This window comes from Bos mutus, chromosome X (assembly GCF_027580195.1).
Source record: "Bos mutus isolate GX-2022 chromosome X, NWIPB_WYAK_1.1, whole genome shotgun sequence".
NCBI classification, from domain to species: Eukaryota; Metazoa; Chordata; class Mammalia; order Artiodactyla; family Bovidae; genus Bos; species Bos mutus.
The window spans coordinates 15,016,020-15,042,429 of record NC_091646.1 but is presented as its reverse complement, the minus strand read 5'-3'; the positions used below and the strand labels follow the sequence as shown (position 1 = coordinate 15,042,429).

At 37.0% G+C, this 26,410-nt stretch overlaps 1 non-coding gene across 1 annotated transcript; it reads left to right on the top strand.

Moving 5' to 3' along the window:
* Positions 1 to 2,267: 2,267 nt before the first annotated feature.
* TRNAW-CCA (transfer RNA tryptophan (anticodon CCA)) lies at positions 2,268 to 2,339 on the top strand. The gene has a single exon. It is a non-coding gene; the product is annotated as a tRNA-Trp (tRNA).
* The last annotated feature ends 24,071 nt before the right edge of the window (positions 2,340 to 26,410 follow it).

Sequence of the window (26,410 nt, the reverse complement as noted above, 5' to 3'; positions counted from 1 at the left end):
ATTGAAGGCTTTTTTTTTCCCCTCTAGCCAATGTGGGACCATTGGGAATGACACAAAAAAGTCTAGATTTTCCAGAGAGTAAGAGGGTTTTTAAGGATAAGATTAACAAAAAGAGACAAACTAGGTATCTTTTGTAACAGTCCAGGTGAGAGAGATTGTCTTGAATAAGGCAGTGTTAGTTTATTTAGGACTATTAATGAAATGTAACAGGGTGTGGATATAAAAATGAAGAAAATACAAGGATGACTTATAAATATTAATCCTGAGTAAATGGCTCAATGGTGTTGTCACATACAGATGTGGGAACCCAGGAGGGACAAGCTTATGGGTAAAGTAATGGTGGGATTTGAAAATATTGGACTTGTGAAATGGCCAAGTGGAAATGTGTAGTAAATATATGGGAGACGGAGAGAGAACAAGAGGTGAAGGAATAACTACATTTAAGGTATTTTACCACATAGAAGCCTAGTGTAAATTCTTAATTTAAACTAAACACTTTTTATATAACTTGAACCTATATTTATATAGTTTGAAGCTTTATTGATATAGTTTGAAGCTATTTTTATATAGTTTGAAGCTATATTTATATTTCCATTTGCCTCAGTTGAATATATATAATCATAAAATGTACAATTTCATTAACTTAAAAGATGTTTGATCTCTAGGAAACTCTGTATATCAAGAGCTCTATAAAATAGTTGTGTAACTCAGTAACATCCCAAAGGATACTTAGGGGGAGAAATGGCTACCAAAAAACCCAAGACTTTTGGACAACTTTAAATAATATACTTTTGTTTTCACTGAAAACTAAAAAACTCTTTTGATTAGTTTATTATTAATAAGGTCTCTCTCATATATGCTTGAAAATTACCATTATGATTGTTATTTATTCTGTCTGATTATATAGCTAAAGCCATACCATGAATAATGAATTTGCTTTCTGATGTAAAATCTATGAAGTATATAAGTGATGGGAAGAAAGGGTCAAAGTCTTCCAGCCTCTAGACAATAAGAAACTCACTCAAAGCCAATCTTAGTGTAGAGAATTTAGCAACTGAAGGATGATTTTATATAAAAATAAGTATAGATGTATTTAAATCAAAGAAAAAGTGGGAAAACTTCATGCCTTAGAGCAGTTTTGCAGGCGTAAATACAGGCTATTGATGTAGCAAGCTGAAATGGGAAAAAGATTAATTATTCAAATTAATTTTAAGTTAATAATTCAACAAGAATATATTGTACATATGGCATAATCCTTGATACTCTGCTGGCAGTGCAAAGCTATAACTGATTCAGTACCTAACCTCACAACGCTGGTTACCTAGGGAAATGAAGACATAAATTCAGGTCATTACAATACCAAACAGACTATAATGGATGCTAGAGCAGACGTTCAAAAACAGTTTAGGAACATAGGGCAGGAGAAATTCATTTGACCAAGGATTCACAAAGAAAGGAACATTTAAATTAGATATTTCCTGGAAGGACAGATACTATTTTGACAGAAAAACATGAGGAGGATGGTAGAAGAAATGGCTCAAAAGTGGAAAGAAACACATTAGAAAATTGCAAGCAGCTGATGTAAGCAAGGCTAAAGCACAGGGTACAGGATGTAGCTGGTGTTTACTGTTTGGGCTTGCCAGCATCTCTTTTTCTTCTAGTAATGGCACCCCCAACACTGTTTGGAGTCAATATTATATATTCTGTTCCTTTTGTTCAATTGGAAATGAAAGGAGTCCGATGATGGAGCAGAAGACCCAGGTCTGGGCAATTGAGTCACAGAATCCCTTTTGCCACATTGTTTACTCAACGAGTACACATGTGACCTCAGCGAGTCCAATTAGACTGAAGCCTTGAACTTTTACACACTTTACCAGGAAAATATATACTCTCTTTTCCAGTGTACATGAATTTGTGAAGTCAAAAGTCTGAAGATTCCGCAGGTTGCCATGTGGAGCCTGATAATGAAGCAACACAGGTGAGAGAAGAGTTAACAAGTGGAGATGAATCCAGCCAGGATAACACTGTTTCAGCTCCTAGCTTGGTGTCATTCAAGATTTTTTTTTTAACATACACTAACAAAATCTCCTTTTACAAAGCCTGTTTGTGTTACGTTTTCTGTCACTTGTATCCAAGGGTTACTGTCTAACAGTTGCAGGATCAGAGGATGAAGAAGAGAAGAAATGTCTAGAAAATTAGGGTATAACCTACATCAGATACTTGCCAGGTTGGCCTCTTTTGGCTCCTCTCCTACCCTCCTAAGGGCTTCCCTGGTGGCTCAGAGGTTAAAGTGTCTGCCTCCAATGCAGGAGGCCTGGGTTCGATCCCTGGGTGGGGAAGATCCCCTGGAGAAGGAAATGGTAACCCACTCCATTATTCTTGCCTGCAGAATCCCATAGATGGAGAAGCCTGGTAGGCTACAGTCCACGGGGTCACAAAGAGTCGGACACGACTGAGCGACTTCACTTTCACTTTCTACCCTCCTAAACACAAAGGCTGGTTTCTCAAAGATTTGAACACTGCCAATGGGCCAGTAAACGAAGTATGAAACATCCATGCAGGGGCCTCAGCAGCTCATTGGTCTAACGATGGGGTTCTTAATTTTTCCCATCTTTGTAATAACCACTTAACAAGCAGCCATTCACAGAGATCCCAAGTGCCTCACTACTGCTGCTGCTGCTCCTGCTGCTAAGTCGCTTCAGTCGTGTCTGACCCTGTACGACCCCATACACAGCAGCGCATCAGGCTCCCCCGTCCCTGGGATTCTCCAGGCAAGAACACTGGAGTGGGTTGCCGTTTCCTTCTCCAATGCATGAAAGTGAAAATTGAAAGTGAAGTTGCTCAGTCGTGTGCCTCACTACTTTCCTTCAAAAAAGAAAAATGGAGACTCTGACAAGGAGTTTATTTTTTAAGCTTTTTTTAATGTTTTTGTACCATGGAAACTTATTTTTATTAGCATTATTTTTATTGGAGTATTTTACTGCTTTACAATGTTGTGTTAGTTTCTGCTGTACAGCAATGTGAATCATCCACACACATACATACATCCCCTCTCCCTTGGACGTCCTTCCCGTTAGTACTCAGCCATGAAAAGGAACAGAATTGTGCCATTTGCAGAGATGTGGATGGACTCAGAGGCTGTCATACAGACTGAAGTAAGACAGAAAAACAAATATTGTACATTTACACATATGTGAGGAATCTAGAAAAAAGGTACAGATGAACTTATTTTCTAGACTTTTTTTGAAATAAAGGTCCAGAGAAAGAAGCAAAGATAGTATAGACAGGTCTCTTGTATCCTTCCCCCAACTACCCTCAATAGCTACCACTTATATATCAACACTGTCAAAACCAGAAAGCTGATACTGATACAATGTAGGGCTACCATTCTATGTCTTTTGATTACACATGTAAGTTGGTGAAATGACCACCTTCCCCATTACCATAAAGATCTGCTTTGGATAAACCTTTTATAGTCACAGTCACTGCTCTCCCTACCTCCCCTCCTGTCCACTATCTCTAACTTCTTGCAATCACTAATATGTTTTCCATCTCTGTGGTTTCTATCCAAGACATTTATAAATCTTCCTGACCTTCAAAATTCAGTCATGAATCCATGTTTCAGCAAAACTGTTAGAAACCAGAGTTCTCCAGGCGAATACACTGCCACCAATTTCTGAATCATGAAGGAAGGTAGCAGAGCACATGTTTCCAGGGTGTAGTTACTATGCAACTTAAAAACAGAAACAACAAAGAGGACGCCAGTGGAGTCTGGATATCTTGTGCTGGCAGTGTTATTTTAACATGTGAGTTTTGGATCATCATTCAATATAGCTTAAGATATTGGTAAGAAGTTTTAATACAGAGGCTTTTTTCTTTTTACAAAGATGCAGAATCATCATCTCTGTATCCATCATTAATTAGTATCCAGAAAGAAGTTACTTAATCCTCAGTGTTGGGACCAAGTAAGAAAACATTTAGTGACAAAATCGGTGAACAGTAGACAAAAGAAGGTAGAGATATAATAAGAAGTATAGAAAGAGCAGATATACTGGTTCAACTTACTTAAAGACATTATATCTTTCATATAATGAGGCATCATTTGGGGAATACCATCAATGGATGTTTGTTTTTTCCACAGTTTTCTATGTGGTTAGTGAACTGGGTCACACTGTGTGCATTATCCATGCAGGATCCTCACAGGGTTTTTAGTGAGTCAGAACAATTTTCTGGCCAATTCTCAAGGCAAATGGTCTAATCTTCAGGATACAGTTCTCCTGCGGAAACCATTGTCTTGGACATCTGCTGAGCATAGAGGACATCTTTCTAGGCCAGAAAAAGCACATGTTAAACAGAAAAGAAATCATTATGAACTGGATTAATAGATGTGTAGAGAAAGAGGTTGAGAATCTGCCATTGGTAAGATTTGGCAACATGTGCAGGATATTCAAACCCTAATTTCTCATGAATGAGGAATGAACATCTGCTCAGAATAGCAATGGAAGAGAATATTCAGCTCTCTACCAAATACATTTGCAAAAACAGGAGCCATGGGACCATAACCAAGCTATTTTTTCTGTACCCATTTATGTGCTAGTTAATATGTCACTAACTCTACCCTGAGAAATATTCTACAACAAAAGTTCCAGTTCTGGTTCTACATTCTGATTCCCATTGGAGTTTATTTAAAATGACTACACCTGTCTTGCACCAACAGTGTACTGAATCAGAAAATCCAGGAGTGATGTTCTAGAATATGTATTGTTGCAAAGCTCTCCCACTGATTCCAATGTGCAGCCAAGTTTGGCAACAATTGCTCTAAACATTATTCAGTAGAACATGTCTAGAACTAAATTTTCCATTGCCCAACTTGATTCTTAGTCAATGAGCCGGCCGACCCATTTCAACTTGTATGTTTGTATTTCTTAATTCTATTTCCTCCTCTCGGGGCTTACTGCTACTGCCTTGGTTTCAGGCACATGAACTTGGTGCATTGCAATAGTGAGATAACTTGTCTCTCTAGCTTCAGTCTTGCACATCTCCATTCTATCCTCCACAACTAGAGAGTGCGTCAACACACGACATCTCTAGAAGAACCCATCCACCAATGGATAGGCTTCACAAGAGCCTTGCTTGGATGCAACACAGGTATACCCTGCTGTTCAAAAGTTTGCTTCATACCCCTTTTGCTTTTACAAAAGATCTACACTACTACCTGTTTTCACTTACCAAAGGAAATCTGAAGAGGATTTTTTGCTTTCAGGGAAAAAAAAAGGCAAAAAGTGAAAATAGTCTTTAGCAAGTCATTATAATGGCAGTGCAGACCCCAAGCAGTGAGAGGGTCACGGCAAAGCTCCTTCCCCGGGAACTACACTCAGCACCGTAGCATCCATAGCTTTGAACTGTGCCTCCGAGTGTCTGTGCTTTGTCTCCACTTATTTTTTGTGAATCCCTTAGAAAGATATGTTCTAAGGTAATTGCTTCTTGGTTTTATGCCACTTAGGATAAGGAAGTTTCATAGGATCACTCTAGTTTTGGATAGTGGGCGAAACCTGTATATAGCATCTGTTCTACTCCTGATGAGAGACATTATTTTAGAAATCCTAAAGGGGAGAAAAAAATGGGTGTAATGAGACAGCTGGTAGACAAGAAGCAGTGTGCTGTGGAAGAACATTCAAGAGTAAAGAATTTGTTATGCTGGGTATCTGATTTTGTCTTTCCCCCAAGAAATACTTATTTCCTTGCAATGCATGAAGATGTGAGGATTATATTTAACTCTGACCATGCCCCTACTAAAAACGTTTCACCAGCTCCCCCCACCACTGACCTAGTTATAAATTCTAGTTCTTTGTATGACACTTAATGAATTGTGCACTAGCTATCTCCCTTTCCTCATCTTCATCTGTTTTTATACTTAGTGCTTCAGTGATATGAGTTTTCTAAACTTTCGTCAATATACCAAGATGTTCTAAACCTTGGCACGTGATGTTTCTTCTGTTTCAACCTTTCCTAGTCTTCCTTCGAAGGTTCAATTCAGATGCTTTCTCCTTTGAGAGACTGCCCCTAAAACCACTCTAACCCTAAACATATTTAAGCATTTACTCTTCGGTTTATATACTTTGTACATAAATGCATCTACTCTGAGCTTAATTATTAACTTTTAATTATTTGTTTATGTGCCTATATCCCTACTATATGAATAGTTCCTTATGACAGGCTTTATTTTTCTCATAATCTTAAATATTTTTGGAACAGTTAAAACTTAATTGCTGCCAAATATTTTTTAGTTTATATAACTATTCCCCCATTTCTGGGATTTTAATATTATTCCCACATTTTCTTTTATAAATAACACCACAAAGACATCTTTATCTATAAATATTTGAGTGTTAGAGTGTATATTTATTTTGGAAATATTTCTTTTTTAAATTTATTTATTTTAATTAGAGGCTTATTACTTTACAATATTGTATTGGAAAAATTTCTAGAATTTGGATTAATATTTCAAACAATATGGACCATAAGACTTTTTGATTCAGATTTGTCAAATAGCACTACAGAAAAAATGTAAATTTTGAACTCCCATCATCAAGCAGTATGTCATGTCTCCTCACATTCAATAGTATTTTGTAGATCCTCTCTTTTCTACTGACAAACATTAATTTTGGTAAAATAATGTAGTGTCATATCTCTACATGTAAAATATATAATAAATGTAAATGTAAGATATATAAAATATAAATATATATAGACACACACATTTATATATTTACTCATAAGTCTGAATCTCTGACAGGCCCTACATTTTCTCTAGAACTTCAAACATATATATTCAAATGCCTATTTGACATCTCCAGAAGGCTCATAAAAAGGTATATGAAATTTAACAAAGTAAATAAGAACTGTTTATTTCCCCCATCAATCAACTTTTCCTTTCCCAGTCTTCTCCATTTCAGTAAATGACATCTCCCCACACCACATATTGCAAAATTGAGGAGTTATGCTTAGTTTTCCTCGTTTCCTTAGATTTCCATAGTCAATTCTTACCACATGCTATGGATGTTACCTCCAAAACCTATCGCAAATTTGTGAATGGATCTCCATCTTCCCTGCAGCCACTGTGGTCTCAATCATCATCTTTTCTCATCTGGACTGTTGCAAAGCTTTCTAACAGATCTCTTTGCTTCTAACCTTGATCCTTCCTGCAAACAATTCTCCAAAAAGCAGCCGGAATAGTTTTTTGGCAAACTCAACACATATGATATTATGCCCCTGTTTAAAACTCTAAAAGGGAATCTCAAATGTACTTTAAATAAAATCTACTTCTTACCCTATTATTACCTTACCTTATCAACATTTCAGCTAACTTTCCCTCTTACTGTAGTCCTCTTCAATCTTTACATGATTGACTTGTTATTCAGAGCCACAATTAAATACCTTCTCTTCAGGAATCTTCCACAACCACCTGTTAAGAAGTCATCCAGTTATATTGATTATCCTTTAACTATACTTTATCTATCCTTTAACTATCCTTTAGTTATATTTTAACTCTTTGCATAGCATTTATCCACATCTAATACTTACTTCCTTGTTTAGTCTAAGCTCTTCCCACTGAAAATAATTTCCATGGAGGCATGGCTTCTACATGCTTTGTTCTATAATACATTCCAAAAATTTCAAAATATACCTGACACATAGTTTTTCATTGTATTTTAGTTAAATAAATATTTTGGAAATTTTACCCAACTGAATGAAAGTATCTTATTGCTTTCATTTGCATTACTTTGTTTTCTGACAGGATTGAATATTTTTCATATATGTAACAGTTATTTATGTTCTGTCAGTATTCTGTTTCTAAAGCAAAATAAGTTTTGTAAGTCATTTAGTTTTTCTTAGAAGTTACCAGTGCTCTTACTCATAAGGCTTCTTAAATATTAAAGATACTTAGTACTTGTCACGGAGAAGGCAATGGCAACCCACTCCAGTACTCTTGCCTGGAAAATTCCATGGGCGGAGGAGCCTAGTGGGCTGCAGTCCATGGGGTCGCTAAGAGTCAGACATGACTGAGCGACTTCACTTTCACTTTTCACTTTCATGCATTGGAGAAGGAAATGGCAACCCATTCCAGTGTTCTTGCCTGGAGAATCCCAGGGATGGGGGAGCCTGGTGGGCTGCCATCTATGGGTTCGCACAGAGTCGGACACGACTGAAGTGACTTAGCAGCAGCAGCAGCAGTACTTGTCAATTACGTTGCACATATTTTACTAGTTTGCCATTTACCTTTAATTTTACTGATTTTTGGCACATGAAATATTTAATCCTGATGTAGTCAAATATACCAGTCTTTTCCTTTGCCACTAACTGTATAAAGTTATAGTTCATATTACATTGAAAAATTAGAGTGCTGATGAATTACTAATATGTTCTTTAAGTTTAAATGATTTTACTTTCTATACTAATTAATCTGCCAAACTTGTTATAAAATATTTAAAAAATGATCTGTATTTATGTTTTCAAATAGTGCATTTGATTAATAGCGACTAATTCTCCAGGGTTTTTAATATATTTCTCATAAATTTAATCCATGCACACCTGTGTATGTGTATAGTAATAGTAGGGGTGGCAGTAGTCACACTAGTGCTTATAGTACTAGTGATGTACACGGACTCTGGAGTTAATAAACTGGATTGGATTACTAGGTCAAGCAGTATCTATGTGACCGTGGACTTGTCCCCTATATTCTTTGTGTCATAGCTCCTTGTATATAATATGTGAATACTAATAGTACTGGATCATAATATATGTGGATTAAAAGTGATAATGTGTAGCAGAAGCTGCTAGTTGCCCAACAAAATCCATCTTCCCCTTCTTCAAGCCCACAGTTAGATTATCTTTTTTCCCAGCTACCATCCAGTTAGGTATAGCCACAGAACTAAGTGATACATGAAACTTCAAGATCTGGCCTACATAAACCTCCTCCATACTCTTTCTGCCTCTGGCTGATTGTGTTGGTGGTAACCATGGGAACCTTGGAAGCCACTTATGACATTGAAAAAGACAGAAACTCTGACAAGCTGGGCCCCTAAATGATTTACACAGACTACAGTAACCACTAATTTGGAATCTCTACTCAAGACTATTACATAAACAAGATACAAACTATTCTTTCAAGCTATCATATGCCTGGTTCAATTTGTTACCACAACCTAACCAACTGTAATATCACATATAAATTGATAAATAAATAACTTAATTAGCACATGATAAGAGCCTAATGGCTTCCTAGGTGGCACTAGTGGTAAAGGGCCTGTCTGCCAGCACAGGAGACTTTAGAGATGCAGGTTTGATCCCTGGGTCAGGAAGATCCCCTGGAGTGGCAACCCACTCCAGTATTCTTGCCTGGAAAATCCCATTGACAGACAACCCTGGTGGGGTATGGTCCATAGGGTAGCAGAGTCAGACATGACTGAAACAACTTAGCACAGCACACAAAAGAGCCTACACCATATACATACATAGCCAGATAAGAAATATACAAATACAGGTAGATATTAGGTACCAAATATGTGTTGCTTGTCTGTCTGTTCTGCTTCGTGACCCTTCCAATTCTTATAACATCAAAATATTTTGAATACTGTAAATTATACTGTATTCCTTAATATTTTCTAGGCTGAGTGCCACTTTGTTACTTTTCTATAAATATGTTGAGTTGTTTGTCCAAATGGATTTTTGAATCATTTCGTCAAATTGAAAGAATTACAAGGGATTTCTTTTATTGAATTGTTATTAAAGTAATGAATTACATTGGGGATACTTAATACATTTACTTTATTCATTTTTAGTGTATTGTTTATATCCACTTAATATGATTCTTTAAAATAAAGAAATACACATATGCTTTTATTAACTTCATTCTAATGTTTTTATAATTTTCAAATGTTTTGTAATTATTTTAAGATTTTCTTATATTGCATGCTCTAAAAGATTACTGCCCATTTAGAATTACCAATCATAAATATATAAAAGCACATATGGAGCAAAAGCTGCTAGCTATCCATCAAAATCCCTAGCTGCTCATTCAGTCAGACATGGCCGTGAGACTAAGTTGTCTCCAAAGGACTAGAAGTGGATGTTTTATATATACATACACACACACACACATATACATACACACATAAATATGTATACACACACACATACACACGTGATGTGCTTAGCTGCTCGGTTGTGTCCAATTCTTTGCGATCCATGGACTGCAGTCTGCCAGGCTCCTCTGTCCATCAAGATTCTCCAGGCAAGAATACTGGAGTGGGTTGCCATGCCCTCCTCCAAGGGATCTTTCCCTACCTAGGGGTTGAATCCAGGTCTTCTGCATTTCAGGCAGATTCTTTACCATCTGAGCCATATGTATGTCCAAAAGAGATATAGAAATACAGCTATAGATATATCCATGTCAAGGATGTGTATGCATGTGTATGACATTACCACTTTAGTGCACTTTCACTCTTTCTATTAATTTATATATTACTATAGTTCTTAATTGATTATCTTTGCTTCACTAAATTGTGATATGATTTTTCAATAAATCATCTCTTCCTATAATGCTATGCTCTTTTTGAAATGGCTATAATTTATAGAATACTAAGTATTAAAATTAAAACATGATACTGTTATATAGGTCCAGATTTTATGTAATCACCTCTATGGTTTCAGCATTTTGCTGGCTTTATGAGTCATATGTTTTTAACCTTACTAGGAACTGATGTATGTTTCCTATTTAGGATCCTACTTTAAGAGTTGTCTAATTTTTTGTGCTTCTTTTTAAAAGAATTTGATGCCAAGCTTATAATTTTAAAACAGATAAATTGTATATATTTTCTATCATTTGAAGCATTTTATAGAGCAAAGCAAAGGTGAATCACTCAGAAAAGTGTCTATTCTAAAGTTTTTTGGTTTCAGCTTTGTGATTACTTTCTTTGAATTGCCTTCACTAGATAATGATGTATTACTATTTTCTACCTTTTGAGAATTTCAGTCCTTTATATTTTCAGAGAAAATTATTGATTTCAGTTAGATTTTATAATTCATAAGTATACAATTGAACACAACATTTTCTCCCATTCCCTCCCACTAGTAGCCCTTTTCCTCCCCTCCCTCTTTTTCTCTCCCTATTTTCATGTCTGTGACTATATGCCATCCAAACGACTTTCCAGATATTTTATGTTTTTTTTCTTCATCATACTTTTCAGAGTTTTTTCTTAATTTATTGCCTTCCACCCCAAACTATCTTAATTATTCATTCATTAAATTTGTAATTATCTCTTTCTGTTTCTGGATGATTTACTTCCTCAACTTGTTTGAGGAAATGATTTGAGGAACACTAGCTTCTTTTCCTCGGAAAAGGTTCCAGTACTCTTGCCTGGAAAATCCCATGGACGGAGGAGCCTGGTAGGCTGCAGTCCCTGGGGTCGCCAAGAGTCGGATACAACTGAGTGACTTCACTTTCACTTTTTCACTTTCACGCATTGGAGAAGGAAATGGCAACCCACTCCAGTGTTCTTGCCTGGAGAATCACAGGGGCAGGAGAGCCTGGTGGACTGCCGTCTATGGGGTCACACAGAGTCGGACACAACTGAAGTGGCTTAGTAGTAACAGCAGCAGCAGCTTCTTTTCCTCATCTCTACAGGTTGTAAGCAACTGAGAAACATTGAGAGAATGCAAATATGGATGGAGTCACAATATGGGAACCCGAATGCAGCTAGCAGTGTATCAGTGTATCCAAGTCTCTTATCCTTTTCCTGATGTGAGCTTCAGGGACAGTCATATGCATGCATAAAGGGTAAGGGTATGAACCAGCTCCTGTAGTAGACTTTCATCATCACATGGTAGACAGGAAGCATAGAACATACTTTCCAGGGCATACCTGTGTAGGGTGAAAGAGAACAAAGGGAAGACGTGCCCATGATGCCTGACTTTTCCCCAGTGACCATCACTGAGTAACAACCACCTGGGCATTTGGACCTACGTGTTTTCACTAATCAGACATATACATCTTCCTCTGGTGGTGAGGCCTGTTGTAGGATTTAAGAGAGGAACCTGAAAGGATAACTCCAATACTTTGTCCTCCTGGGAAGTGGTATGGGCTCGGGAATCTGTGTGTGCAGTGTTGACAGCTGACAGCTTAGAGCTGAGTGCCTCCTGGAAATTCAATTAAGTGTAAAAGAGCTTCCATTCCCAAAGTCACACTCATTCCCCAAAGGTAGCCCACATATAGAGCTGTATGGATGTAAGGGTACAAAGATGTCCAGCTACCTTTCCTCAATGTGGGGTATCTACGCAGGGCTGTCCCAGCTCCAGACCTCCCTGTGGCAGAGATCTCTGCTGTGACTGCTGAAGTTCAACGTTGCCCAATCCGCTTTCTTCACAGGGGTTACTACTGAGAGCTTTTACCAAGAAACATTCTCTATTCAAATCTGTGTCACAGAGTGTTTCCTGGGGAACTCAACCCAAGACAAATGCACACTGGATATACTCGGGAGCTTTTTAATAACACTAGACCCCAACCCCAGACATTCTGATTTAATTGGTCTAGGGGAAAGCTTAAGTATTTTAAACACTCCCCAGATAATTCTAATGTGCACAATCTTAACCCATTGAGCTTAGTAATGAAGCATATGGTGTGGCCATACCCCTTGGGAAAGTAAACTAGTAATATTTCAGAGAAGTACTGTTCCAATTCTGTTGAGATACTCATCTCTACATTACTAGTATCAACCACTTCTACTTTATATATCCCCTTGGGACCAGCTATGAAGACAGTTCAAATTTTTGCCCTCAGAAGACTATAAGTTAGGTCAAAATGAGACATTAATAAAATTACTTCTATTGTGCATTATTCCCCAAGCAAAATAGTTTCTCTTTATTCTATTTTCCATTCAAATTAGGCCCATCTGCATTGTTTAACATAGCTCACCAGAGATTATGCAATTAGCCCAAATAATTACAACATGAACGATGTCCCAAATTTGAACACTCTGAATCCCCTTCAATTCTTTCTTTCTCAAGGAGAAATTAAAGAACAAAAATGAAATCCCATCAAATTAAAAGTCCAAAGAAATTAGTTAGAAATGTTTGCCTTGCCAAATTTGATATTCCTCTAGGTCTCAGAGGACTCTGGTGCAAGGGCATGTGTACATGTGTGTATTGTGTATATGGCTTTCCTTCTTCATCCGTAGCTAATCCACTGGAAATGTGCAAGTCCTTTAGTTCCATCTCAGAAGGTAAAATAATCCAGCTTTCTATTTCTCAATGTGTCTCTCTTTTCCAATGCAGTGCAGCACCAGGCTAATATTGAGAAGATTTGGGAATCAGGAATATTGATGGAGCTGCCCATAAATTCTCTTCAGCAACATTATATTCCTATAATCTGGCATTTTGTGTGTTACAAGTGCCTGTTTTTGTTAGCAGCCAGACACAGTTTGGTGTAAAACAAGTAGACAGAAAAAGCATGAGAGAAAAAATGGGTAATGGAATTGTTGTTTCAATTTTTATGCCTTTCTATTTGATAACTGATGATATTGAATATTTTTCATGCATTAATTATCTGAAATATTTATTATATAACAGCCTGCCCAAGACTTGAAGGACTTAATTTACACATGGAGTATACTTAGGTTCCTTGTAAGTGTGGGGCAATGAGAAAATCATAATAACCTTGGAAGTGGCTGGTTGTTGATTAAAAAAAAATAGTTCTAGTTTTCAATATGAAATTAGCCTGATTTAAGAACTTTCTGCTCAAGAAATAGATAGTGGGATCCTAATTATAATTGCATTAAACTTATATATGAACCCCAGAAATACTTTTGGATTCCAATTATAATGGCATTAAATTTATGCATTAATTTAAGAAATTAATATTTACTGGTTTTAAATGTTCTACATGGAAACATTGACATAAGGGGTATCTATTCATAAAGTTGATTGCAGTTTAAAGTATGAACTAGATCTATATCTAGCTATCTAGTTGTTTAGTTATACTTTAACCTAAATAAATCCAAAAAATTAAAAAAAAACAGGAATACGTAACATACAACAATTTTGTCTATTTAAAAACATGAAACAATGTATACTTATAAATACACACACACACACACACACACATATATATATATATATATATAGTAAAATATTTTTAAAAATAAGTAGAAAAGATGCATATCAACTCAGGGAGTCCTCAATTCCACAAAGGGAAAGAAGAGAAGTAGGATGGTTGAGAGGAGTTTTAGTTATGTGGAATTTGTATTTTAGTTTAAAAAATATTTGAAGCATATACAAAAATACTAATATTTATTCAACATAGATGTTGGGTACACAGGTTATGAAATTTTCTCTAAGTTTGAAATACAATTTACTCATTATTTGTTAAGTATTTTTTCTTAATTTTTGAAGTTCAAAAATCTCACTGGTGTATGGCTAAATGTTTTCTGGTTTTCTTTCACTCTGCTGGTCCTTACTGTGCCCTACTGAACCAAAAACACAAGATTCTATTGTAGCCTAGGGGCCCTTCTCTTCCATGATTTCTCCTCCATTTGTTTTTTCCTCTCTTGTCATTTCTATAATTATAGATTATCCAGTTCTGTCATTTATTTATCTTCTCACTTGTTATTCCCATTTTAACATTTAAAAAAAAATTGCTCTGGATTGTAGAATACGTCTTCCAGTTTATTAGGTTGGTGTAAACATAATTGTGGTTTGTGATCTGAATTTTAAATCATTCTAACTAGGCTCAAACACAGTTTCATGAATCAAAATAGGAATCATTACTGTCAAGACATTTTTGCCAATGAGAAATAAGTTTGTTTATTCCTGTGGCATAAAAATACATGCTTCAGGGTTCGATAAACTCTTGGAAAGTATTTTCTGTGTCCTGCTGGTTGTGGAAGCATTTTCCATGCAAAAAGTTGTCGAGAAGCTAGAAAAAGTGGTAGTCGGTTGGGGAGAGGTCAGGTGAATAAGGCAGATGAGGCAAAACTTTGTAGCCCAATTCATTTAACTTTTGAAGCGCTGGTTGTACCATGTGCAGTTGAGTGTTGTCATGGAGAAAAACTGGGCCCTTTTTGTTGACCAATGCCTGCTGCAGGTGTTAAAGTTTTTGGTACATCTCATCAATTTGCTGTTACTCTCAGATGTAATAGTTTTGCTGAGATTCAGAAGCTGTAGTGGATCAGTCCAGCAGAAGACCACCAAATAGTGACCATGATTTTTTTTTGGGGGGGGGTACAAATTTGCCTTTGGGAAGTGCTTTGGAGCTTCTTCTGTGTCCAACCACTGAGCTGGTCATTGCCAGTTGTCATATAAAATCCACTTTTCATCTCACATCACAACCTTATTGAGAAACGGTCCATTGTTGTTGTGGAGATTAAGAGAAGACCGCATTTCTAAACAAAGATTTTTTTGATTTCTGGTCAGTTCATGAGGCACTCAGTTATCCAGTTTTTTCACATTTCCAATTTGCTTCAAATGCTGAATGATTGTAGAATGGTTGACATTGAGTTCTTTAGCAACTTATTGTGTGTTCAATTCAGTTCAGTCACTCAGTTGTGTCCAACCCTATGGACTGCAGCATGTCAAGCTTCCCTGTCCATCACCAACTCCTGGAGCTTGTTCAAACTCATGTGCATCAAGTTAGTGATGCCATCCAACCATCTCATCCTCTGTCATCCCCTTCTACTCCCTGCCTTCAATCTTTCCCAGCATTGGGGTATTTTCCAATGATTTAGTTCTTTGCATCAGGTGGCCAAAGTATTGGGGCTTCAGCACCAGTCCTTCCAATGAATATTCTCATGTATTAGGTTGTTGCAAAATTGCAGTTTGAATTTGTAACAACTTTTTGCAGAGAAAACACTTCTACAACCAGCAGGAGGCAGAAAATGCTTTCCAAGAGGTTGTTGAATCCTGAAGCATGGATTTTTATGCTACAAGAATAAAACTTATTTCTTATTGGCAAAAATGTGTTGGTTGTAATGAATCCTATTTTGATTCATAAAGATGTGTTTGAGCCTAGATAGAATGACTTAAAATTCATCATCTAAAACTGCAATTACTTTTGTACCAACCTATTAATAGTAATAGACTTACAAGATAGGTCACAGAGATTAAACAAGTTACTACAAGAGGTACTTGGAACATTTTTTGGTACACAGAAAGCACTTGATAAGTGTTAGTTATTATTACCATGCTAACTAACTACCTATTGCCTTAATAGTCTACCTGTATATGAACAGTGATGTCAGTCCTCCCACTCACGGTGCACCTTGGATATTTCTGGAAGTTCTCAAATAAAGATGTCTCACATGTAATCACGACCAAGTCTGACTGTCTGGCATCTGTAGTCACTACAGAGAATCCTCCTTGATCTTGTTTTCTTGTTTTGTTTCCTTCATACTCACTGATAGTAAAAACCTCCTGGAGAAAACTCACTGATTCCACTACTTTCCATGGGCATATGAGTATCCATATCAAGAGTTGTTATCTCAGGAGACTCCCATAGAAAGAAATCCACCAGGTGCCCAAGTGTTGCTGGGTTCTATTTTGGGTACTCTGGGGAGGGAGACCAACTCAGAGATACATTTTTTAAACCTGGTCCCTGGAGGAGCTCTTCTTATGCTCAGCTTCTCACAAATTACTTCTTGAGTTAGTGTCATTATTAGCCTATGTCTTTACCTCTCTCCATTAAGGATGATCTAAGAATCTGCATGTTAAATGACCACTTTTTAATCATGCAGACACAGTTCAATAAAGTTTGATCTACCTGCTGTGCTTCTTCTCTGTATTTTTATAGACATGATCCTTCAAAGGGTAGGTTCTATTTCACTCTTTATTATAGTGGAGGGGTGGAACAAGAATGGGAAATGTGTTGTTTGAGAGGATACCTATCTTGGAGAGTCTGAAGAAACCCTGAAGTTTCTAGGTGGGGATCAGCATATGGCCAGATTGTGCCTGTTCAACACACAGATGGTGGGTGAAAATTGACCTTGACCACCGTCAGCCTCCAGCCCTAAAAAAAGCCATGTTGACCTTGACCACCATTAGCCTCCAGCCCTAGAAGAAGCCATGTTGATGCAAGCTGGTCTTGAGGGGGCTTGCTAGATCAATTGAACTAATCCATTATATTACCATATGGAAAGGTATTCCGCTTGTACTCACAGTACCTCAACAGCTACTGACTCACCACAGCCTATGAGACTCCAACAGTCTGACATGTAGAGACACTAGGAAACTCATTCCAGTGATTAATGAGTAGGCAGGGCTGTTTATGCCCACAACTGGGTAAGCAATGTAATTGCTTCACCTTTAAGGGGAATCAATAGCTTGGAGGAGGGGGGATCAAACTGAAACTTCAGTACAGAATTGAAACACATGCAATGGATAACAAATGAAACACACTAAGGTAAATTCTAGATTAGAATTGAAAAGTTACCACAAAAGTATAAATACAAAGATTTCTTTGATAAATGTTTGTTGAAATACAAAATTTGTTAGCATCAGGATAAAAGAATGATTTAGAAGATAATAATATCATACCCTATTTTACAGGTGAGGAAACAGCTGTAAAACATAACATGACTAGGCTAATAAAAATCTTCAAGACCTGTGAACTCTTTAATCTCTGTATTCTATATTATATATATTAGAACTATACACTTTACATTGGGAAAATATTGATGCTCATAACAATATCTGGTTGTAAACTAATAGGCACAAAGAAGAGTTTAAGGGCACATAAACTTCTAAGAGAGATAAGCCATCTAAGTAAGGCATAAGTTGTCAACATGTTGAACAAAGGGTGCTACAGCCAGAAGCCTATCACAGAAGGCCTCAGGATCAGATTTAAGTGACATCTGTTAAATACACTACAAACATTATTGAAGACACACCTGTGAAGATTTACTGAAGGCTCTTTTGGCTCAAGATGGTGAACTGACCCAAGAATTAAACTCAGATTTCATCAGGCAAGTATTTTAACATGTGCCTCAGATTCAATTGAAAATAAACTTATGAATTAACACAAGAAGTATAGAATGACTGGACTGAAGCAGAGGTAAATTGTACAAAATACGTGAAACAATACATTTTCAATTTTTTTCATTGTGGGAATAAAAGGACAACTTCATAGGAAATGGATCTAGCCCCTTGAAAACTTTGTAAGGAGGTTCTTAACGAAAATTTAGAAATGATACTTTGAATTAGCTAAACTACACAAGTTCCAGGATTCAGGATCTTGAACTCGTCTGAATTCTCTAAACTGTCAGAGTCAGATAACTAATTTCTCTTTGTAATTATATGAAGCTTCTTATATATAAAAAAGTAAATTTCAGATCTCAACACACCACCAACCTTATTAACTGTAAGGCTTGTCAAACAGAATGAATGGGAATCAGTCCATTTACATTTTTAGAGTTTACAGTAAAAATGGGTGACCAAAAATAGACCCAGATGTCTTTCTTCATGATTAGAAATACAAGTCGAATGTTTCAGAAAAGTTACTTTTTACCAAAAACACAAACAAGGAAAATGGATACCTAATCTGACCTGGCCTTTGTTACAAGCAAGTTAGTATTTAATATGTGATATAGCAAAGGGTTGTATATAAAATATTGTTAATATATGTTTGGCTGCTTAGTTTGTGATCAATTGTATGGTCTTCCCATGATAGTTATACAATCATTAGAGCTATAGAAATAGGTTCTTACCATTTCTGTCATTTATCATACCCATCTTTGCATGAAATGTTCCTTTGATATCTCCAATTTTCTTGAAGAGATCGCTAATCCTTCTCATTCTATGGGCATGAATCTGAGCAAACTACAGGAATAGTGAAGAACAGTGAAGCCTGGTATGCTGCAGTCCCTGGGGTCACAAAGAGTCAGACATAACTTAGCACCTGAACAACAACAACACAGAAACAAGACTGTAATGTAGGCTTCTTGTAGTTGATTTCGCTAATAATTAAAGATTTTGAACTATAATTCATCCATGTATTCACCATGTATTCATTCACTTAAGCATTTCTTGATCTCCTACTATGAGATGAAGATTATTGTTGTTGTTTAGTTGCTAAGTTGTGTCCGACTCTTTGCAGCCCCGTGGACTTTAAGCACTACAGACTCCTCTGTCACAGGATTTTTGAGGCAAGAATACTGGAGTGGGTGGACTTTTCCTTCCCAAGGGCATCTTCCCGACCCAGGGATTGAATCTGTTTCTGCTGCTTAGCAGGCAGATTCTTTTCCACTGAGCCACCTCAGTTGATGGAGATAAAGCACTAAAAAAAAAACAAAAAAAAATTCTTTCTAGCTAATACTGCAAGAATTGTATTTGAGTAAAACAATTTCTCTTTTCCTTATTAGTGCATGGTAGTTCCATGGCAGCTTCCTGAGAGTATCATTATGAATATGTACAAAGCAAATTCCAGTAGTATTGGTCAGGAGTTAGTAAACTTTCTCTGAAAATGTCCTGATAATAAATATTTTTATCTTTTCAGATTATATATTCTCTGTTGCAAATATTTGACTTTGCACTTCTATTAGCAAAGCTGCCAAATATTCCAATATAGCTTTAAAAAAATTAGATGTTTGCCTGAATTTGGCCCATGGGTCTAGGTTTTTGAGCCCTTATCTTGACCATTTTCAAGTTAAAATAATATATATATATATATATTAGAAATGGATTTTCATGCAAAAATGAGTTCATTTTATAGGTAAATTGAATGTACAATCCTAAAAGATGATGCTGTGAAAGTGCTACACTCAACATGTCAGCAAATTTGCAAAACTCAGCAGTGGCCACAGGACTGGAAAATGTCAGTTTTCATTCCAATCCCAAAGAAAGGCAATGCCAAAGATTGCTCAAACTACCACACAATTGCACTCATCTCACACACTAGCAAAGTAATTCTCAAAATTCTCCAAGCCAGGCTTCAGCAGTATGTGAACTGTGAACTTCCAGATGTTCAAGCTGGCTTTAAAAAAGGCAGAGGAACCAGAGATCAAATTGCCAACATCTGCTGGATCATCAAAAAAACAAGACAGTTCCAGAAAAACATCTACTTCTGCTTTATTGACTATGCCAACGCCTTTGACTGTGTGAATCACCATAAACTGTGGAAAATTCTAAAAGAGATGGGAATACCAGGCCACCTGACCTGCCTCTTGAGAAACCTGTATGCAGGTCAGGAAGCAACAGTTAGAACTGGACATGGAACAACAGACTGGTTCCAAATAAGAAAAGGAGTACGTCAAGGCTGTATATTGTCACCCTGCTTATTTAACTTATATACAGAGTACATCATGAGAAATGCTGGGCTGGAAGAAGCACAAGCTGGAATCAAGATTGCCGGGAGAAATATCAATAACCTCAGATATGCAGATGACACCACCTTTGTGGCAGAAAGTGAAGAGGTATTAAAGAGCCTCTTGATGAAAGTGAAAGAGGAGAGTGAAAAAGTTGGCTTAAACCTCAACATTGAGAAAACTAAGATTGTGGCATTCGGTCTCATCACTTCATGGCAAATAGATGGGGAAACAGTGGAAACAGTGTCAGACTTTAGTTTTTCGTCTCCAAAATCAGTGCAGATGGTGATTGAAGCCATGAAATTAAAAGACGCTTACTCCTTGGAAGGAAATTTATGACCAACCTAGACAGTATATTAAAAAGCAGAGACATTACTTTGCCAACAAAGGTCCATCTAGTCAAGGCTATGGTTTTCCCAGTACTCATGTATGGATGTGAGAGTTGGACTATAAAGAAAGCTGAGCACTGAAGAATTGATGCTTTTGAACTGTAGTGTTGGAGAAGACTCTTGAGAGTCCCCTGGACTGCAAGGAGATCCAGTCAATCCATCCTAAAGGAGATTAGTCCTGGGTGTTCATTGGAAGGACTGGTGTTGAAGCTGAAACTCCAATACTTCGGCCACCTGATGCGAAGAGCTGACTCTTTTGAAAAGACCTTGATGCTGGGAAAGATTCAGGGCAGGAGGAGAAGGGGACAATAGAGGATGAGATGGTTGGATGGTGTCACCGACTCAATGGACATGAGCTTAGGTAAACTCCAGGAATTGGTGATGGACAGGGAGGTCTGGCATGCTGTGGTTCATTGGGTTGCAAAGAGTTGGACACAACTGAGCGACTGAACTGAACTAAACTGAGGTAGCCTATGTAAATTAAGATACAAGGTTATGTAATGTTACAATCTACATGTTCATGCATTATAAATGGATTAAAGTAATGACAAAAATTATAGCAGAAAGCTGTTGAATGTACTGCCAAAGCCTATAGAAAATCTGTCTTTAGATCAAGCTCATATTTCAAGTTATTTTTCCCACCAAGAAGATATAAGAATCACCTTTAATAGCAAAAAAACAAAGAATTTTGTTCACATAGAGCAACTGAGCCATCAAAATATTCAGGTATGGTTATATAATATTCTGATTTGAAAGTTGCAAATCAGAGTTTTCATAGTATAGTTCCACAGAAGGAATTAATCCTTTTACTAGTAAAAAGTCAGACTACAAGAACTCTACTCTGAGCTAGTACATAAGCAAAAACTCAGTCTTAGCAATAATATTCTTGAAACTTCATTACTAAGTATGAGTGGGACAAAAGCATTAGGACACACAAAATAGAGCTCATATGAAACCATATCCCTTCCTTAGACCATACTGATTAAGGGTTATTAGAAATTTCTTTCTGAAGAAGAAAACAGGGAATGAGAATGAGAATCCCCTCTACCTTCCTGTATTTATCATTCCAGAGCCTGGCATAGTCGTTCTCAACTTATGCTTTTGTAATTTTTATTAAGTCTTGAGTAAAAAATCCACCTTGAGTGCAATTAAATATTGATATCTATATTTTTCAGGCCTACCTGATTATTAAAGTTAAGCCCCTGTTGCCCACAAAAGCCAATTCTATTGTGCTTCTGCTGATTCAGGATGGTACAGCTTGACTATCAAGAAGGATAATTAGTGCACTGGATTGATACATAGCAAATACACAAACATCTTTGAGTTCATAATAATACTAAGCAACTATTCATTGGACAACACTGGAGGTTGTAGACACCCACAAACTCATTACTATAAAAAATGATAAAGGGAAAGCAGCAAACATTTACTTTATTTTTTTATACCACCTCAGTTGAGTTCAGTTCAGTTCAGTCGCTTAAGTCCAGCTCTTTGCGACCCCATGAATTGCAGCACGCCAGGCCTCCCTGTCCATCACCAACTCCAGGAGTTCACTCAAACTCACATGTATCAAATCAGTGATGCCATCCAGCCATCTCATCCTCTGTCATCCCCTTCTCCTCCTGCCCCCAATCCCTCCCAGGAAATAAGATATTAGGAAAAACATTTTTGCAACCCTGAATACAGTAATAGGACAAAGCCATTATCATCCTGGTTGTTAAAATAATCAGAAGAAATATTGATGGGAACTCAAACAAGTTGGAGGAATCAGGTTGATGTACCTGAAGGCACTGACCAATCTTGACATCACTAAAAATGAAGCCACGTATTATATGTCTTATGATTTCTTGCAAGATAATACATAAAACCACATATGAAGTACTCATATAAAATTCAATTTAACTTAAATCTAATTGTGGCCCCAGATTTAACTCATAGCTTACAGGAAACACAACCTGAACATAATACAAAATATCAGCTAAAGCTAGAATGTGAACCATTCTATAGGACAAAGAACCTATGTTTTCTAACAAATCAAATGTATGATAAAGAGGGACTTGGGGATTATTACAGAACAGTGGGTTTAGTTGCTAAGTCGTGTCCGACTCTTGTGACCCATGTTTAAATTGTTGATACATGGGAGTTCACTACAGTAATATCATTTGTTCTAATTTTGTGTCTATGAAAATTTGGGGGATAAAGAGTTTAAAAATGGTGTTACCCAGACTGGCAAAACCAAGTAAACCACTCTCAAGAAAGTTAAGTGGGATTGGTTTTGAACTGGATGAGCGTGTATGCTATGTTCACATACAATCAAGTAGGCTATTTTTAATTTGAAATTACCCAGTATTTTGGCTCAACTTACTAGTCATTAATTACTAAATATTCAAGAAGCTAGCCTTACATTCAGTAAAGTAATTTCCTGTTTTCCCATTATAAATAAAAGGATCTGTGTTTCATTCTGTGTTTGGACATTCACGTTAATCAAATTATCAATATCTGTTCAAATCTCAAATACTCAACATCATACAAAGACAAAGAGCTGTTGATTATCAAGAAGTCAGAGACAGGTCAATGCATTAAAGAGTGTGTTTGTGCAGACATAGAGTCAATCAAGCTTTCATTACCAAAACCTAAATATGTAAGTAATGTCAATGGCATTTTTAAACAGAGGCATGACAGATACAGGGCAGTGGTAATATGGAGTCCAATCTCGAGGCAATTTAAAAGATGAGAAAATATACTAAATGTCAAATTTAGTATTCTCTTCATTGAATAGTATGTCTTTATACTGAGACAATAGATACATTTCTTCTTGAATGTCCTTTCATTTCAAATTTTCTTCAAAGATATATCATCTATGAAATCCAAGTTAATTATAAGAAAATAAATGTAAAAACAGGAAGATGTATGATACCTAGGTGATCTCATGAATGTGAGTTTAGTCTATGTATATAAAACACAAAGAAAAGGTGATCAAGAAAAAAAGTCCACCAGGTTTGCAAAGATTCCATTCTTTAAATATCTTAAGAAATAAGATTGTTTAGCTACAGACAATTTTTCTAGATGGGAATAAAGCTTTCCTTGTTGAAATTGTATTATGGACCAAGATATATGCAAAGAACATGAAGTCAGGGACTTTTGCCTGTTTTTCTTTTTTTTTTAATTTAAACTTATTTATTTTAATTGGAGGCTAATTACTTTACAATATTGTATTCTTCATCACATCATCTCTGTTACTTAGAGGAGTACCTGGTGCATAGCTGGCATTTAAATATTTGAAGAGTGAAGGAATAATTGAATGTATTTTCTCAGTCTTCCAAATAATCCTTTGAAACAGATGATGATAGAAGGAGGGTTGAGGGTCAGATAATTTGCACAAGATCACATGGGCAATATAAACTGGACCCAGAAGTCTCTGACTCCAAAAATGCTTGTACTATCCACATAAATTCACTGAAATTGTGTGTCTTGTCTTATAATATTATTTTATAATATTAAATTAAGATCATGGCATCTGGTCCCATCACTTCTTGGCAAATAGATGGGGAAACAGTGGAAACAGTGTCAGACTTTATTTTGGGGGGCTCCAAAATCACTGCAGATGGTGATTGCAGCCATGAAATTAAAAGACGCTTACTCCTTGGAAGGAAAGTTATGACCAACCTAGATAGCATATTGAAAAGCAGAGATATTACTTTGCCAACAAAGATCCGTCTAGTCCAGGCTATGGTTTTTCCAGTGGTCATTTTTGGATGTGAGAGTTGGACTATAAAGAAAGATGAGAGCAGAAGAATTGATGTTTTTGAACTGTGGTCTTGGAGAAGACTCTTGAGAGTCCCTTGGACTGCAAGGAGATCCAACCAGTCCATCCTAAAGGAGATCAGTCCTGGGTGTTCATTGGAGGGACTGATATTGAAGCTGAAACTCCAATACTTTGGCCACCTCATGCAAAGAGTTGACTCATTGGAAAAGACCCTGATGCTGGGAGGGATTAAGGGCAGGAGGAGAAGGGGACGACAGAGGATGAGATGGCTGGAGGGCATCACCGACTCGATGGACATGAGTTTGAGTGAACTCCGGGAGTTGGTGATGGACAGGGAGGCCTGGTGTGCTGTGATTCATGGGGTCGCAAAGAGGTGGACACGACTGAGAAACTGAACTGAACTGAACTGAGTAGGATTAAAGTGCACTAGTAGGTATCATTTGGAATCTTCAACCTACAATGAACTCAATAAACACTATAAAAGTCAGTCTTACTGTTCCAAGTTGTAGCATATTACAAGATTATGTGGAAATAGAGAAGGTTAAAGTCATGATAGTGAAAGAGAGTCACTCGGTTGTGTCCAACTTGTTGCAACCCTATAGACTGCAGCCTGCCAGGATCCTCTGTCCATGGAATTCTCCAGGCAAGAATACTGTGTGGGTTGTCATTCCTTTGTCCAGAGTATCTTCCTGACCCAGGGATCGAACCTGGGACATGCATCGCACAGATTTTTTTTACCATCTGACCCAACAGGGAAACCCGAGAACAGTCAACAAAAGATCTAGAAAATAAGTCTATATAATATGACTGTAGTTGTGTTAAAATTGGGTGATATGAATTTTAAGGCTTGTAGAACTGCAGAGAAGGGAAAGAGGATCCCATGACGTTGAAGGGACTGACCTTGAAAGTCATAGTGAAGAATAAAAAAGAAATTTCAGGTGAAGGAAAGAAAATGAGTAAATACAGGCAGGCAAGCTAAGAAGAGACCACTCAGCTCCACTCTATAATCTTAGTGAATTCTTGTCCTTCTCTAGATCCCAATTTCCTTGCATTGAAAGAGGTGGCTATATTAGTACAATAGAGACATATTTGTTGGCTGACCCATTTTGCAAATCTATTTTCTTAAAATTTCCCCTTCTCCCTGCCCCTCACTCCATTTTCTAGCATACAGGATTACAGAGGGAGTTGCGATGTTAACACAAGTTTACCCCATCTTCTTTTACCACAATTTTTATCCCAGAATTGGGGGGTGCATGAACCAAAAATGAGAATCTTTCTCTCATCAACTTGAACTAGAATTCTGAAATTCCAGTCTGACAGGTCTTCAGAAGAAAGGGGATGTAAAACCCAAGAGATGTGTAAAATGAAAGTTAGTCTGTATCAAGATTGATGAATCAGGCAGACAAGCAATGCAAAAAAAAAGACAAGACAATGAAAAAGACAGTGGCTGTTTCTATAAGATGTTCCACTATCCTTACAATAAATCTTTCTCACTTTTCTTAAGCTATCTAAAGCAGAACTTAGTTATCTACTGAAAAATTTCAGTCCCATACAACTAGAAACATAAAGTCACTTTTGGCTTTCCTATTCTCAAACTGCACAGGTTATGACAGTATTTCTCAGTCGTGTCTGAGTCCTTGTGACCCCATGGACTATACAGTCCATGGAATTCTCCAGGCGAGAATATTGGAGTGGGCAGCCTTTCCCTTCTCTAGGGGATCTTCCCAACCCAGGGATCAAACCCAGGTCTCCCACATTGCAGGCAAATTCTTTACCAGCTGAGCCAAACGGGAAACCCAAGAATATTGGAGTGGGTAGCCTATCCCTTCTCCAGCAGATCTTCCTGACCCAGGAATAGAACTGGGGTCTCCTGCATTGCAGGTGGATTCTTTACCAACTGAGTTATC